General features: G+C 40.2%; 1 long non-coding RNA gene across 1 annotated transcript in view; it reads left to right on the plus strand.

Annotated features, from left to right (window-relative positions):
• The first annotated feature begins 14,258 nt into the window (after positions 1 to 14,258).
• Positions 14,259 to 15,533, plus strand: part of LOC119736168 — a 33,431-nt gene continuing 32,156 nt past the window's right edge. Inside the window, exon 1 of the long non-coding RNA XR_005272285.1 lies at positions 14,259 to 14,354. This is a non-coding gene — a long non-coding RNA (uncharacterized LOC119736168). The remainder of the gene's footprint in view (positions 14,355 to 15,533) is intronic.

Below are 15,533 nucleotides of genomic sequence, written 5' to 3' on the forward strand. Positions count from 1 at the left end.
TATTTTCTGCTCATGTTTTTATTAAAGTCAAGTCCAAAACGCCATAGCGTACACCCATCAAGTCTAGGCAAAAGGTGAGTGCACATCGTCTGTATAGTCGGTATGACGTCATCGTTTTAGCCTCTCGACCAATCAGAACGCTGCATTTGGCCTTATTAGCATACTCTAAGAGCCAAATTTGAGGGAGCCAGATGGACTGATCGATTCGTGTCCGAGGGGGTGTTGACATGCGCAGGGCGAATTTATTGATGAAATCGTATAATAAAATTATTTGCACGTTTATTGAAATATACAAAACTATTTTATTGTCTTATTGAAGAATTTAATCTTTCAGTAAAATTTTAGCAATTTATTACCGAGCACAGCGGACATCGTACCCTCGCGATCGGCACAACCAGGCAATGATGTACGGGGATGATTGATAAGTTCGTTGCCTAGCTATACATTTTTTACTGATATTGTGTGCAGTTTAACTTCTTGAATGATAAGAAAGAACGTTTGAAGTTACAGACGATTATACCTTGACAATCACCGGTTCCTGCATGAGAACTAAACCTTTACAAACATTGAGAGAACAAATCAGCCATCGTGTCAAAATGTCTAAGGTGTCAATTTGTTGGGTCCCGAAGCTCCTTAGACCTGATCAGAAACACTGACTCTGAACAACCTTTAAAATGACAATGTTGCCATTTTTGAGTTCGATCGATTTTTTTCTTTCGATATAATTTTTCCACGCCCCCCCCTCATTTTCGTAATTGCGTACGTACAACATGTACCTGTACTGTATACGTACCTACGTCTGCATGTACATTACGCTGCAAAGGACAGATCAGTGACCTGACTTGCTGGCTTTATGCGTAACCGCACACCGAGAGAGGGCGTGTTTTTAGGCCGTGTCAGAATACGCGGCATGCGATGATTGAAATATCTCACGGGCCATCCAAGTAATAAGGCTGTGGCCTTACTTAGAAACGACATTCCGTAGATCGACCTCGGATATTCATGATCATCCGACGCTGATAAGAAATCACAAAACAAACCAAGTAATCAAAAAAAGGCATTCTCAAAATATTGGGTGGGTTGGGGTGGGGGTGTGGGAAAGGGGTTTGGGACATGCCCCCCTTAACCCTAAAGGGGCCGGGTTATTTTGACCATCTCTCAGCCGGGGGGGGGGGGCGGATTCCGCCCCCCCCCCTAAGATCTCGGACATCGAGTGACGAAAAATTTTGAAACTCGGCACATGCATAGAGCAACTCTTCCTAAACATACCCAAGAAATTTCATGACTATAGGTCAAAGGGTTTTGGAATTATGGCTAATTAATTATTCATATGTACGAATGGCAATTCTGCTCTGTGTACACGACGTATATGCGAAAATTCAGTTTTCAGGGCGCGTAGCGCCGGAAAATTTTTCGCTACGCGGCAACCCGTGGTCCGATTTTTATGTTTTTGGTATCAAAAGATGCGCAAAGCTCGAGGCTAAAAAGTCATAACAGCTCGGGTCCTGAAAACAATTTTTTAGAGGCGATCACGGAAAATATTGAGGGGGGGGGGGCGGATTCCGCCCCCGGCCCCTTTAGGGTTAACGCCCCCCCCCCTCGCTGGCTACGCCCATGCCTTTAACAGATGTTCTTAAAACGTTTGCAGTGCCCGCGAAGTGAACAAGTTGTATTTATTGGAGGGCGCCCTTCATGCGAACGATTGAGTAACGTCGTCGCAGCTTGCTGCCGAAAGAAATTCGGTTTTTACTTAAACCCGGAGACTTTCGACTTTATTGTTTCCACTCGCAGTTTTCCTTGTTTAAATTTTTCGTAACATGCCTCGTGGAAACAAGCACCCGAGATCACCATCCAAATATCCAACAAAGTATAAATAAGAAAGATGGCGTCCAGTCACGTGTTCAGTGATCTGAGGGTCGAAGGTCATGCGTCGGATGGCGAACCTGCTGCCATTGACGCCTCTCGTGAGCAGCCTGGAGATGATGAGCAACCGCTGCGGTGGTTTCTTCGCTTTTTCGAAATATTTGAAGAGCGACTGAGCTTGACCATCTCAAGTAAATTAGACTCGATCCAGTCCGACCTGAAGACGCATGATGATAAACTACGTACAAGCTTGCAACTTTGAGCTCGAGCAAATGAAGGTGAGAATAACAGCTCTGGAGCAAAACAACAACGACCTCGTGGTCAAGATTGACGACATCGAAAACAGAAGAAGGCGTAACAATTTAGTCTTCTATGGGATTCCTGAAGCTAAGGAAGGCACCAAGGAGAATTGTAATCACTTGATCAAGCAGATGCTGGCAGCGTTTGTTGGTCTCACCCCAGTCCCAGAGCTACAACGATGACATCGCATCCCAACAGCGAAACCATTAGGGGGTAACAACCCTCGGTCTCGAATGATCCATGTCGCGTTTGCGGACTTTGTCACAGGACAGCGGGTATGGAAAGCCTGCATTTTGAAATTCAAAGGTAACACCAACAGGGGGGAGGGGTAAGATCTTTGTGGCTTAGGATCGATAGGGGCATCTAGAGTCCTACAAGCGAATGCGAGCAGAGGGGAAAAAGCCTGTCTTCGTATTACCCAGCCGCCTGAGCCCCCTGAAGTACTGGCTGAAACAGGCCGAGTCATCACAGTTAAGTGACTCTGTAGACACTCCTTCTTGGCCCTCGCACAGACTGTAAACTTCTATCGCGAAGTTACACCTTCATACACTAGACACTGTGACTGATTACTAGTCTTCAGCTCCCCTTGTTTTGGATTGTTACTGACATTGCTTTGAGAAGTCAGGGATATAGGAAATTGCACTGTCGCTATTTGCAATATGACAGTGACTTCATCACCTTCATTAAAAATCAAATTGAAGAATTTAAACATGTTCATAATAAAAAAAAAATGTAATCCGGATTTGATTTGGGATGCTTTTAAATGTACTATTTCTGGACATTGAATGGAATATTCATCACGGAGAAAACGTGAAAGGGCTTCTCAAAAAGCAGCATTTTAGAACGAATTGATATTGTTAAGTCTAAGCTCAGTGATTATTCAACCAACAATGGTGACTGCTCTTTGCTTTGGGAGAAATTAAAGTCCCTTGAATCAAGATTGAATAAAATTCTTGATCTCGAAACAAATGAGTTCATTATTCGCTCTAGAATAATATGGGCTGAGAAAGGTGAGAAAGTATACAAATAATGAATGTTTGTGAGTGCAATGGTAAGAATAATTTCATGAGGTGACAGATGAAATGTTCCATTCCACGAGGCGAAAAATGGAACATTTCGTCTGTCACCGAATGAAATTATTCTTTCCATTGCACGAACGTGAAACATTCATTATTTGTTTTATATAACACCTGAATAAATCCTTGTCATCTGATTGGTTGACTTTTAATAGCCAATTTATTCAGGTTAAAAACTGTTTAAAAGTGCGACAAGTTCATCATATCTATATTAATGCAAACTGTTCGATAGGTTAAGAACAATCATATTCAATTTATCTCGATTTAAAACAGCTCCACCACCAGCAGCAGCGACACCGTGCAATGGAAGTTCTATTCACAGTGCAATAGAACTTCCATTGCACTGTGCGCTGCGCGCGCGCGCGCGCGCACAGTGCAATGGTACGAATAATTCAATGACATGTGATCAACGATCCACCAATCAGATGACAGGGATTTATTCAGGTGTTGTATAATACTAAATATTTCTGTAATTTGTAAAAGCGTTCTTGTGAACGGAGGAAAATCCTCAGTTTGTATAATGCCAGGGATGATATTCTCACTGATAAAGATTATATTTTGACTGAAATCCATGCCGGTACTTTTTATCAACAGCTTTATTCTGATAACACTGACTGTTCTCAAATTAGTCTTGACCAGTTTTTTCATAACTTAGAAATCCCACAGCTCTCTACTGATAATCAAGCTTGTGTATTAAAATCCCAAATTCATCTGGAACCATGCATGAAAATGACAGAGTGACAAGGCGAATCATGTACACGGACTACTTTTTTCGGGGGGTCTTTGTATGATAGATCCGTTTATTGTTTGTCAAGCTCAGAAAATGGCTTGGGTTAAAACTGTTTGATGACTCCTACTCTAGTATGTGGAATCCAATCGAAGTTGCTTCTTTGTCTGCTTTTCACCCCAACAAAGATATTTTGTGGAAATCTAATCCTCCTGAGAATCGTTTGGGTCAGCTAAAAAATACTCGGGTAGCTGACTCTATCAGGACTTGGCACTTCTTTTAGGAAAAGGCTATTATTGAAATGGACCATGAATTAAGTGATTTTTCCTTTTCACGAATTCTGTGGTTCAATAGACATATTCTTTCAAAACATACATCTTACTTTTATTTTCAAGAGTGGTATAAGAAAGGTATTTTTTTTTCTGTGAAGGATTTATTAAATGAACCGAAACCCAACATTTTATTATTTGAGGAACTAATAATTGAAAATATTTCTTACAAGGACAGAAGAAAGTATAAATCCTTACTTAATTGGCTTCTCTCTTTACATAAGTATTATTTTGACTTAGTATTTCTTCTAATTTTAGTATATTGTCATTCAATTACCTTATTTGTTCGTAATTCCTGTTTTTGTTTTCCAATGCATGTTGCTCTTGCAAATCAATAAAACATAGAAAGAAAACAAGTCGTATTTATTAGCACCACCACTCATTGTGTTTGACGATCAGAAACATACAAGTGCTCCTGTCATGAACAATTCACTATGTGCAAGGCAATTAATCTATCGCCGTTTGCGAGTTAGCCACGCCCCTTAGACAACCCTATGCAATTATGTACGTTAAGGTTTTGTTTGTCTCAGATTTCACGCGCTCCGCGTTCATTTGTATATCATTTAATTGGAACATATTTCACAAGCTGCGTTGACGCGATTCTACCGCGATAGGTTACTACCTAACCAATAAGAAGCGGACATGTTAATGATGGCCTTTACCATGCTGGGGAAAAAAATGTTCGCTGACCGGACTTCCAATGAGAAATATGGGTTTGATAGATATTGAGGCTCGAACATTTTGTTTTTATCTCGAACTGTGTAATAATTATCTTTTGAATCCAGTTTTATCGCTCGGCCGTTCGCATTCATCCCAATTTTTATTTATTTTTATTTTTTTATTTTTATTTTTTTGGGGGGGGGGGGCATTTGGGGAGAAATTTCAATTAACTACCAGAAGAAGATCGTAGGCGGCAGGAAGTGCGCGGAGAACGCAAAATGGTTGTCATATTTTAGATGATTGTTTGGACACCAGCGAAGGCCGCACTGTGTCGGTGCCGTCTCGGAAGCCAGCGAACAAGTGATCCGTGCATCCAAAACATCCGCCCTTGTGGCAATCATGTCCAAGATATTTTGAAAAAGAGGCGACCAATTCCCAGATGTCCCGGTCTCAGTTCAGTGAGCCGTGACTATAGAAACAATTTAATAATACGAGCCACTGTGATCATCGTTGTAATGATTTTTTTTCGAGTGAACTGTCGTCTGTCGCCCGCCTCCCCAGGGGATAGAGCTACGTGCGGGTTTTTGTGCTTTATTCCGGACCATTCGGTGAGAAAAGAAATGATTTTTTTTTCCTGAAATAAAAGACAACGTCTAAAGTATGAAAGATTTGCACTTTAAAAGAAATTGTGATTCTGTGAAGGTTTTGTTTTCAATGGAAATCCATAGTTCAACAACAGGCACCATATCAATGGACAATTTTCATTTTCTTTTACATATGTCTCTTATAGGATCAGGTTTTCCGCGTTCTTTTATCTTTTGGACATGTTGACTAGGTTTCTCCCAAAACCAGCCAAAGCTCCATTGAGAAGCAACTTCACTGCGGATCTAGGCAGTTTAGATATCTGAGTGCTGTACTATACACAGTGTTAAAGTCACGTAGGAACATTGCTAATTACTAGGACAATCACAATTTTTTTTTTGAAATTTGATCATTTAAACTGGGCCATGTACCCATGGAATTAGGAAGGTCTATGTTCTGAAAGACTATGTGATGCGCCGTAAGGGGTTTCGATCTAATAGTTCACCGAAGTATTGTTATATTGCCGGGTTTAGGTTAATGAGAATTGACAAAGAATTGTACGGACTCATACATATTTGGGGTTCGCAAAGCGGGCCGCGAATCTTTTTTTGCCTAAACGGCATCCGCTTTCCATCTTCTGATCGGTCTATTGCATGCATATCTAATGCCTTGTTTTCCATAACAAAGCCAAGACAGGCTTTACGTCTTGTGAGAAATGTTCCTTCATCACTTTACTTAATAAAATTTAAAAGGGAAAAATGAGAAGAAGTGAAAAACGCTCACTGAGATTCGAACTCGTATCACCTGATTGGAAGTCAGGGTTTCTTCCGACCAGTCCACGAATGAGCTGCCAATCATCGGTGGCTTGAACACTATATTATTCCTTGTTAGATAAAATATTCTCTAATTTCCCCGGACATCATGAATATGCATAACGCAGAGAGAGCGCCCTCTTTTGATAATGTCCGATCTCGTTTGTGAAAAGAAATTTCGCAAGCGGGCCACCATGTTTGCACATGATTTATCCTTAGAAGCATGTATTTACAGAATGTGAAGTTCGTGACTCAATACGAAGAGTGCAAGGCATGTTATTATTAAAAGTATAGAGTTTGGTGCAGGGAATACTATACCACTCAATCAAACGGTGTCACCTGTTGAAGAAAAGACCTTTATAGGATAATGGATCCATCATTAATGACACCGATGTCCAGTTGACGCAAGTGGTGTATTAAGGTCACGAATGTCTGTAAAGCAAATTGCATGTATTCTTGTATTGAGAGGAACAATATTGCTCTCACTTAGCAAACGAAAAAAAATGCCGCGGTCGAGTATTTATTTTTGGCCACCCACAAGGTGACGATTTTACTTTTCCGATATGTCAACACCCACACAGAACGATCAAACCTTAGAAACCAGACATTTTTTTTTCATTCACGAATAATTTGCTGCGTATGACTTAATGCACTTACATAAAATGAAGCATGTCGTGCTGTAGTGTAGGCCAAAACAGAAACTATAGGTTAATGTCTGAAGAATGCATCTAAACAAATTTTGTATGAAGCAGGCTGTAAAATATCAAATTTGTTTGCTTTCTGTCCTGTAGGTTAACTTTATAAAATCATAACTTCAATCAAGGATCAACAAACGTGTTTTTCGTTTTTGTGATCGGAGTCTGTCAATGCCGATTTCCTTTTAAAAAAAATGGACGTACACTTCTTTAACTTTCTTCAACCTTCTTTAACCATTTCAGGACGAGGTCTGGTGGCACAATATACCCTCTAACAAGCACTCTATCAAAACACATTGTGTAGGATGTCAATGGTTACCATGCCCTCCGATTAAAAAACAGCATTAAGGTCCCCCCCCCCCAAAGTCTCCGGTTTCTGGTATGAAGCTTTCTCCAAAAGTGGTGCGGCGACGCTGCTTTTTTTTTTTTTTTTTACATTTCCCCCCTAAATCTTGTGCAAAATATATGGGAGCCCAGAGAGGCCGCATAAAAGCTTATACTCGAACGTAACCCATCTGCAAACACGTTAAAATTGTGCAACAGCAGGAATTCAGTCAAACCAGTGAGTCCACGTATTCAAAACTGTTCATTGTAGACCAATACAACTCTAAATGACACTGTACATATGTTCAGTTCTCTTGTCGAACTTGTCTTTCATTTTAACAGTGTCTTTGAACGATGGAAACACCAATGGTTGCGGGAAATTTGAAAATGGCGGCCATCTTGAAAAAAAAGCCACTCTTCCTCTTTTTTTCCTCAAAAACCCGGACGAGAAACATGGTTGTTTTTATTCGGCCTTATCAGCCATTGTGTTGCCCTGATAACTCCTTATATTATTAGCCCGGTCTTGGTTTCTTGGCTATTTGCCAGGCCTACAAATCATTTTGAACCGCAACTTTCTGGCGTAGACAGGTTAGGCCACAAGTTATATACCCATTGGGTCACAATCGAGCTTCTGTTTATCAACTCATTTAATGGTTAATGAGAAATAAATCATTTCAATCGAATTTTTGGAGTTGACTGTTGTTTATTTCCAAGGATTTCTTTTCCATTTGCCAAAGAGGTTGCTCCTTAATGAATAGTTAAGCTACCATCCTAGGGTCACACTGCCCTACACTTAACCGTGACATAATTCTGGCGTCGTAGACAGGATTAATTTCTTTTGGCTGTTTACTCTATACTATTTTGAGAAACAATTTTTGGGCTTGGTAAATTTGATTGCAAACCTATAACATTTTCGTGGCATTATGCAATCCATTATTATTACGTGCTGGATGTGCTGCCCATTTTTATAAGGCCACCACCACCTACTACTAGTGCCGTTGGACTGATTCTGTGGGCGCTGTACTGCTACAGACAGCTGCCTACAGTCTTCAGTTACAAAACATTTGTAAGGTTTATTTAATCGTCTCTAATTTTGAAACTGAATATTTTGTTGACTGTAACAATGCCTTAAACATCGACCAGAGACAATTAAAGGCCTAGTCCTGGACATGAAATTAGTTTAGGAAGAAAATTGGACGATGAGATTTTGTTATGTTCTGTATTCTTTTTATATTTATATTATTTGTCGAAAATATCAATGAATTTGAAGGCTCCGGAATCATTTTCCGGACATAATTTGGAGGCATCGACATCATGAGAAGAAAGTGCTTCCTCTGTAAAACCCTCGAGAGAATCCAAATAAGAAACAACAATATTGTGTCAACATTGCAGTCGAGGAGAACATTGAAAGAAAATATGTGTATAATAATTATACAAATATTTGTATAATAAGTATACAATTTACATATTTACTGCGCGGGTTGTTTTGACTAGTGTGTAAAGATTATGCATATGGCGGGACGAGGGTTTCACGATTATATTAAGCAAACTGCGGGAGGGTTTTATATAAATATTGTGAATTATTTTCAAAAAAAGCAGCAAACCAATACAAAGCGGATGGCAAGTCTTCATGAAATTGTGTAAAAAGGAATATTGTATCACCAACATACAGGGTGAGTCAAAAAAAGCGGAACCCAAACCCCCAACAATGTATTCCATATTAAAAAAAAATATGTAGCACAAATTTCAAAAGCTACTTTTTTATGAAAAAAAAAATGAAATTGCTCAATCTGTTCAACGAATATTACCATTTAAACGCAATGACCTTAAAACCTGTCTCGACCAAAAAAACTATTTATTGTGTGTTTTGACTGTTTGGATTAACAAAAAAATGACACAGAATACTTGTTTCAACAACTGTCACCAACTGAAGCACACACTATTTTGATTAACAACCCTGGTTAGGCAAACAATATGATTTATAAAATCTACTTTTTTTTATAAGACGGGCCTTCAAAAGGACTTTATTGCATATTGTTGACGTTTAAACTAAGATTTCATCGCTGGTGATGTTTGAAGACAATTGTTGAAATCGCATTTTTTTTGGACGAGACAGGTTTTAGGGTCATTGTGTTTAAATGGCGATATTTTTTTAACTGATTGACCAATTTCAGTAATGTTTTCATTTAAAAGTAGCTTATGAAATTGGCTTTCCAGTCGTTATTATTTTGGTGCTACATATTTTTTTTAAATATGAAACATAATTCTGGGGGTTTGGGTTCCACTTTTTGGACTCGCCCTGTATTTCCTGTGGGCTCTTCACACTGTCTACAATTTCCTGTAATGGATCTGACACGGGGATTTCTCGAACCCCTTTCCTGGCAAGAATCCAACATGGCTTCTATTGGGTCCTGCGTTCTACACAGGAAAATCCGACCGTGGTCAGGACCAGGTTCTAGCGATGCTCTAGACGGGTAGAAATCAGGCTAACAAGATCGACAGCAGACTCGTCTACACACCTATGTTTACGTTACATACCTAGTATGGACATACTAGTGTAGTTAAGAAAAACATGTGAAAACACACTGTTAAAACTCTTTCAACCCAATTTTATTCTATAATTCCTTTTAGTGTTTTCCCTTCAACTCCAAAATGCCTCTAAACCTGTTTTCCAGAGAGGGGGAAACACTGTGTGGATGGGGGCAAGTCCACACAAAGTCGCTGCTACATGGTTTATGTTGACATCTTTTGTTCGTAAGTCCACACAGTGAATGAAATGCTTGTACACCGTTGTGAGTGTGAACGGTACGCCTGGCCCGAAGTGTTGGGCTGGACCCGGTTCGCTTTTGCTGTGGACCCAGTTCAACACGGGTAGGCGAGCTGATAGCATGAATTTCCAAAAAAGGATATATTCGACACCCACATTGCCTATACATGATCCAACACTCTGCGGGCGTTATATGAAGTATATGCCCACGTATAATACACTACATGTACTAACTTAATAGAGATAGATTGGTATTGTATAACCGCCGTGTGTATTTCCAGTAAATAATTAAATCCTCTTTCAGCACTTTTTCAAAGGGTTGTCTCTCTTGTGGGAAAGGACGAATCGCCCTTTGAAATTAATCACGGCTACTCCGTCAGATACGCTTGCCTATATCGGATGTGTACAGTAGGCCCTAGCTACTATCAAGTGAGTTGTTGCGGCAGCCAAACGAGGCACTCCTTCTGTCGCACGCACGCAACCACCGCCTGCAGGCGTTTGGAGTGATTCCTGCTGATCGATTTCATCGCTTTGCGTGCATGGTGCGTGTAGACCCGACTGTAATGCGCAGTTTATTACCTAGATATAAGGGCTGTTGATAAAAAGAGAAGCCTATATAGCCGCATTGCATGGACCCACGAGCCGAAGCGATAAAGAAATCACTCTTTGGTCCGGACGGGTCTAGCCTATTCGCAGACATGAGCATTTGTTTCGTGATGGCCTACATTCTTCAGAGACTCCGGCTAAGGTTAAAACAGATAATGCTCATGAAAACAAATCACCAAAGACTAAAATCAAACATCACACGGTCGAATAGGTAGATTTGGCACCAAGTTTGGTAACCGGATTATATTGCCTCTAGATTTTGCTCAAATGCTTCTGATTTTGTGACTGGAATTGGGGGTCAGATATAATTATGTCCAGGTTATTAAAAAGTAACACCAATTTCCACCTCCTCTTAAAAAAAGGCACAGGGATATTATTTTGGAAAAAGAAACAGCATATTTTTGGGTGTCTTTTTTTAATAGAATCTGACAATATTAGGCCAAAAAAATTAATAAGTCGGTCTCTGGTCAGCGCGCGCGTCGATTTTAATCATGCGCGTCGATCTTTTTTTTTCCAAAATGTTCCGCGGTAGCTCCAAAAGCGCCCTCTATTTCCGCACCTCCTCAATTTTTTTTTACCAAAGAGCACCAAGGAATGGGAATTTGCACCAAGGCAAATGATCGAAAGCATCAAGGCAAATTATGGAGGACACCAATGTACATGAGGACACCAAAAAAGCAAAATAGTACCCACCTTGTCTGTACATTCCAAGCTTGAAGAAAAAAAAAAAAGGAAAAAAAAAGAAAGAAAAAAAAGCCGCGTGGCCTCGTCAATTCCGGAACTTTGGTCTGACCAGAGACCGAATATTTTTTTTTGGCCTTACCATGCTTTGGGGCTATTGTATGAACAATGAATTTTGCAATAGGCCTAGTGAAGATACTTTAGCTAAGTAAGATGTTTATATTGACTTAATCATACGTGTTTTTGGTCATGTATAAAAAGGCGATCCAATGTTACAAGAAAAGTTTCTGTTACAAAATGATGCTGGATGCGATTTGATGCATTTTTTTCCTAAACTCTCAACCTCTAACATGGCGTTTTATTTCGAATTCCAAAATCAATGTCAGAGTTTCTCTTTCACATTGGCTCCTTAAATTCATGCTTTAGAATACAATTCTTGAAACACAAACCATTAAGACCTTATAAAAGTCAGTGGTGTTCAATGATCTTCATCAAATGGAAACCTCATCATCCCACCTCGTTTTATTTCGAAATCAAAAAGTTTAAACCAAGGTGGGTTTTATTTTTACGTTGACTCCTAAAAAAAACCCAAAAAACATAAGGCCAACAGACCATTAGAACAGTAAATAGTGCGCAATACGCTTCATAAAGTAGACGATTATTCTTACATTTTTTTTCAAAGATGAACTGTCTCCGATCGCGTGAACTTGAAAGTGCGTTTTTACTTTTGTTCTCGTCCATAATATCGCTGCAGCGCGGCATTTGATTAATCTTGCATGACGCGTGTTGGACATCCACTGTACTTTTTTTCTTCAACTCCGTTACTCGCGACATTGTTGGCTCTGCGACTTTCACGTGCGTTCGCGTGAGTAATTACCGGGGCCATATATTAAAAAAATCGTGATGTTCCCGTACTTGTAGGCTACCTGTGAATAATGTTGTCCGAGTCGTGCGCGACATTTGGTCGCCCTTAACCTTTTTTCCCCCTGTAGCTCCCGTGTGAAATTCTAGGAATCTAATATCGTCCCCAACCCTTGGAACTGGAACTTTGTACACAGATTGTCACGATTTCTTTAACTAGAACGGACGCTAAGAAGATGTAGAATATGGTGCAAGTATATAACCCGGGGAGTGTGGCCTAGTGGTTACGGTTTACGACGCATGTTCAGAGGGTCAGGGGTTCGAATACAGCTGCTGGTCGTATCTTGTGTCCTTGGGCAAGCCACTTTACTCCCACTTGCCTCCCTCCACCAAGGGGTATAAATGGGCACCGGCATTAGCTAAGGAGTAACCTGCGATGGACTAGCATCCCATCCAGGGGGAGTAGACATATTCTCAGTCGTTCGATGCTGCTGAAACCGGGGATAAACGCCGGTCTGATGGGGCCACATTGGCTCGTGACAGACTTTACTCTTTTTTTGTACTTGTATAATCCGTACAAGGTACACTGTAAAACCGAGTGTTTGATCATTGAACGCATTACAAATGAGGCATGAAAGCTTTCCTAGTTTTTAATAGGATTTCCCATGTTTTTCTCCTTATATTTCCTATATTGCCTGCATTTTCACCATTCTGCGCCATGGGCGTCGCCGGGATTTTTTTTCCGATGGGGGGGGGGGGGGCATCGGAAAACAATCCCGGCAAAGCCAATTTTTCCCCATAATTCCTTAAGTTTTTCATTTTATTCTCATTTATCATTTTTCCCAGCGTGAGCAGGGGAGCATTTTCCCAACCCACTCCCCCCCATCAAATTAACAGCAATATGGCTTTGCACCTCTTTTTCCCTTCTTTTTTCTTTTTCCTTTTTTCCCCCGTTTTCCAGGGGGGCAAGTGCCCCCTTGCTCCCCCCCCCCCCTCGCGACGCCCATGTTCTGCACAGTGCACATTACACATTTGGGAGCCAACAGGACCCTTTCCCCTATGTTTTTCCTGAATGTCAAAAATCGTGCCCGATAAACGCTTTTTGCAGTTGCAACATTGAACAAAGTTTAGGGGGTGAGCAATTAGTATAGTAAAAGGCATAGGTTAAAATTTGAGTCATTATTAAGAAAGGCGCCTATCCAAAACATCTCCACAAACAGCCGGTTTACTTTTTCAGCTGCTTGCGACTGAAATTTCACTTTCATAAATCAAGTTGACGTCATTGATTCAACTGTCATTCATTAATGAAATACAGTATACTTTGATTCCATTGTTAAAACAAGCAATCAATTCAGCAGAAAATGTACTTAATCCGAAGGGGTTCAGTCGTGGGCGTCAAAGTGAGAAGTATTATTTATAGGAGCTCAAAGCAGATTCCTAAGCCAACGTAAAAAAAAAAAAAAAAATGACATCCAATGTAATGAGAGAAAAAAAGAAAGGCTAAAATAAATTGCCCGCAGGACAGATGTTCAATCTCAAGAGATGATTCCGCTGGATCAACCAGAAAAATTACCCTCAGGTTTTGTTTCTCCTTTGTTCCAGCAAGGTCATTAGATTAATTCATCTTGCGGGATGAGGGCGGACCGACGGGGTTCCGCTCCCGCATTTAATCCAACAACAAAAGTCGTCATTCATATGACGTGCACGAATGCTGATTGAGAGATCTGATTGATATTCATGGCTTCCGAGCTCAGCGGGAGGCGTTGCGATTTTTCTTTTTTGTTCGTAACCCACTGAGCTTCCTCGCAATTTTGGCTCGGATTACCCTCGACAATCTCGTGAGGAAATACAAGTATTCAGCGCCAGCCGTGAACAGACCATTTGCGTCGTCCGGAGCGATCGCGGGAATCCAAAACCCATCTGCAGTCACGCTCCTATAAAAACCTTAATTGCAGCACACACCGAAGCATTTTACCACAATCTGCCGTGCCGACAACGACAAGCTGCGCATACGTAGTGTGATCTGACTGTAGGTGAATAGCAGGATTTGCAACCAGTAACTTCTTGAAAGGTAGAGACCAAATACTCTTCTGTTTTCTTTGTTTCATTCTGTTGAATATCTTTTACTGAACAATAGATATTTGCGTTTAATATATCTATATCTTTGCCGAAGCAGAACTGCAAATATCGGGCCGGGCTCCAAAATGAAACTCGCACAATTATTTTTTTTTCACAGTAAGATTCTTTTATAAATGTCACTGCGACTTCTGGAAAGTTAGATTAACGTCGTACGGTCAGTAGCATGCTGTGCGTTAAACGCCGTAGTTATCTTACAAGGGGCTTGCAGTACTTTAATTAAGTAAGCAATGGCTAATTGGAGATAAGAAAAATCGTTTCGTTTCCCCTTTTTTTCCGTCACGTTTGATGGGTGAATTCCCGATAGCCGCATCGCTTTGATTACTTATTAGAATAATCGAGATATATCTTATGGTTTTGTATGTCATCACCAGTGTGTGGAAATAATTTCAGATATTTATCCCGTAGAGTCTAAGTTTCCAGTCCATTCTAAAAAAAAAAAAAAAACCAGAGAAAACAATTTTTTAACTGTGTTGTTTTAGAGACAGTACAGTTAAGAAGAATGCATGTTGAACTTAACAAGTTTTAGAAAAGGAGAATTGGTAGTCCTTGGACGAATACGGGAACTTAACTAAGGTCTGTCGCTATTTCGAGAATATACGGTTAGGGAAATTAGACGTTTAACGTAGCAATTGTTGGATCGGAGAACAATTTTGTTAAATGTGCAGAGGATCATTTTGTTCTCCGTGCATTTTTTTCACACGAAGTAACAAAACTGCTTGGAAAAAAAATCTTAAGTTGAGTGCGTCACAAATAACTTGTTGGTGCATGAGTTCAGTATGACTACTTTAATATTTGAGAAAACACAAAAAATATACATACGCTCGAAAACTCCTGGGTCAGAATTGACCCTGATATGAGTCTATATCTGCACAGTCCTTTTTAGGGTCAACAAATGACGCTTTTCTGGGTCAAAATGATTCAAGAAAAATGCCATTTTTGACCCAAAAAAGTTCTATTTTGACCAGAAAAGGGTAATTTTTGACCCGGCAAAGGATTGTACAGATAAAGACTCAGGTTCTGGGTCAATTCTGAACCGGGAGTTTTTAGAATGTACACAGTTTTCTTTTGCTTACCTGAGTAGATTTCGTTGCTAACGCTCGTAATAAAAGCG

This window comes from Patiria miniata, unplaced genomic scaffold (genome assembly GCF_015706575.1).
Source record: "Patiria miniata isolate m_02_andy unplaced genomic scaffold, ASM1570657v1 HiC_scaffold_29, whole genome shotgun sequence".
NCBI classification, from domain to species: domain Eukaryota; kingdom Metazoa; phylum Echinodermata; class Asteroidea; order Valvatida; family Asterinidae; genus Patiria; species Patiria miniata.